Source organism: Orbicella franksi, chromosome 9 (genome assembly GCF_964199315.1).
Source record: "Orbicella franksi chromosome 9, jaOrbFran1.1, whole genome shotgun sequence".
NCBI classification, from domain to species: Eukaryota; Metazoa; Cnidaria; class Anthozoa; order Scleractinia; family Merulinidae; genus Orbicella; species Orbicella franksi.
The window spans coordinates 5,119,801-5,122,238 of NC_138153.1; the positions used below are offsets into that span (position 1 = coordinate 5,119,801).

At 46.7% G+C, this 2,438-nt stretch overlaps 1 pseudogene; it reads right to left on the reverse strand.

Moving 5' to 3' along the window:
- Positions 1–535: 535 nt before the first annotated feature.
- Positions 536–1,993, reverse strand: LOC145497476 (uncharacterized; annotated as a pseudogene).
- Positions 1,994–2,438: the final 445 nt, after the last annotated feature.

The window sequence follows — 2,438 nt, forward strand, 5'->3', positions numbered from 1 at the left end:
CTTGTGAGTGCCCTTGTTCCTTGTCATCAGTTCGTTCGCTGAAGTCTAATTCAAACATGTTGTTCAGCGCTTGTGGAGAAACGATTTCTCTGACTTTGTTCTCTACCATGAAGTGATGATCGAGGTGTCTAGCAGAACAGACTTCCATTGCAGCAACTCTATGGCAATTTACAGTAGGATGCTCTTTATTGCACATGTATAAGGGGCCTACTATCGCCCATCCAGCAAACGTTTTAATTGTGAATGGACCACCATCTTCGCTTGCTAATACATCTATTTGCTCGAGAGCTTTCGGGCAGTTTGAGCCAATCAGAAGTCCGATATTGGCATTAGGTAACTGTGGTGGCAGATCTGCTTCTATGCCTTTAAGATGTTTCCATCGATGAGCAAGTTCAGGCTAGGGACGTTTTTGCAGTAGAAAGGTCCTTTTTGGTGAAGATCGTCGGTAACTGCACGGTATTGTCACCCTTTAAATCTGAAACGACTAATCCATTCAGAACCTTGGCGTCGTGTAACTTGGTGCCGTTGACGATCTTCACCATCAGCCTTGCATCAGTGCCCTTTACACCCAAGCTGGATACAATATCTTCTAGAACAAAGGAACCGGCACTGCAAGCATCAAGCATGGCGTAAGTGAGGACTTCACTTTCTGCAGATCTCAACCTGACAGGAACGATGGATACAGCGGAAACAGATTTCTCAGTGCCAGTGGCATTGCAGGCTGCTTCGTCCATTTCATTATGAGCATTCACAACATGATCCTTACGCTGCGGAGGCGTGGGAATCTGCTGCTTGGAGGCTACTTGAGTGATGGGGAAGTTGTCATCATGAAGTCCCGTGGGATTACGACGTCCCAGAGGGGTACTCCCTTATATGGGCTATATAGGTACGTGCGGCCCCAAAGGGTAGGGTTTTTCAGCCGTGTTGGTCATAAATAGGGTATCGATTTTGGCCATTTTGGTTATAAATAGAGTATGGTTTTTGCACTCTGGTCTTGAATTGGGATGTTTCTTAGAAGAAGCTACTTTTTCATCATTATCAATAAGACCGTCAACAAAAGCCCTTCGTAACTTATGTTTAGGCCAACTGTGTCAGCCGCAGCTTTCATAAATAGGCTATCGAATTTTTGGTCTGGTCATAAATAGGGTAACAAAAAACGCAGAGTTTGGTCACAAATAGGGTAAGGGTTTTGGGAAGTGGGCCGTACACCCCCACCCAACTTTTCTGGAAGTACCCCACCCCCCGGGTACGACGTGAACACTTCTTACAGGTTCTCCTCTTGGCGCACCCATTAGATCTGTGTCCGGGATCATAACATGCGAAACACGGATCTTTCTCTTTAAGGAACTCTTTCCTATCTGGTAAAGATCTCTTCAAGAAGGCTTGGCAGTCGTCCAAGTCGTGCCCTTTGTTGAAAAGTTTACAGATGATGGCAGGGTTACGTGAACCAATCTTTTGGTCAGCGGTTACATCCGTTGCGTGATTGGAGACGTGATGCGGGGCGCGAGTACGGTCGCAATAAGTTTTAGGCTTCCCAGAACCTTTTGCCTTTGTTGGAACGATCAGGTCGATCCGATGAGCCATCCAACCGACGGAGGGCATCTCGCGAAAAGACCGGATCGGTTGCAATCCCTGCTTCGGTGTTTACGAAGTTTACGAAATCATCAAACGTGGGGATCGTTCCTCTAGCAAGTCTCTTTTTATTGGCTTCTCGCCGCCATCGGTCTTGGAGCGGAAAAGGAAGCTTTGACACTATACTTTGTAAGTTGAATGGAGGGTTGAGGATGGATAGAAATGTTAGGGTCGACATCGCACTCCGGCACTGACCGAGGAAGATGGAAAATCGGTCTAATGCCAGTTCATCTCCTGGCCGTATGTAAGGCCACTCGTTGATCTTTTGGATGTACGTATTCGATATCTCGTAAGGATCCCCGTACTTCTCCTTTAGAAGCTTCTTAGCTTCTATGTAGCCGCTGTGTCTAAGTGAAGACATCCTTTGATGAGCTCCTTCGGTTTTCGTTGCAAGTATTGCAAACGAACATCATCTGCGGTGACTCTAGCTTCCACTTGCGATTCAAAACTTCTAGTAAATATGAAATATTCCAAAGGATCGCCAGTAAATTTAGTCAGCGGGAGCGACGGAAGTAAACTCTGTTGTTGTTGTTCCACCAACAATTCAGGTAGTCTGTTTTGTTTCTGAAGAACGTCACAAAACTGTGTATTTGGCTGCATGTCGGCGACGTGAAACTCGGGTGGGAGAGGGGTTAACTTCGCAGGATGTCGCGTCGGCTTAGGAGATGTTTGTGTCACAGGAGCATCATCATGGAAACCTGCAGTGAAGTTCACGTTCGTCACAGTGTTCGACGTTGCGCTTGGAACGGTATAAATACTGGACACAGGCGGAAAAGACGGCCCAGAGAGGGAAAATCCTGGTACAC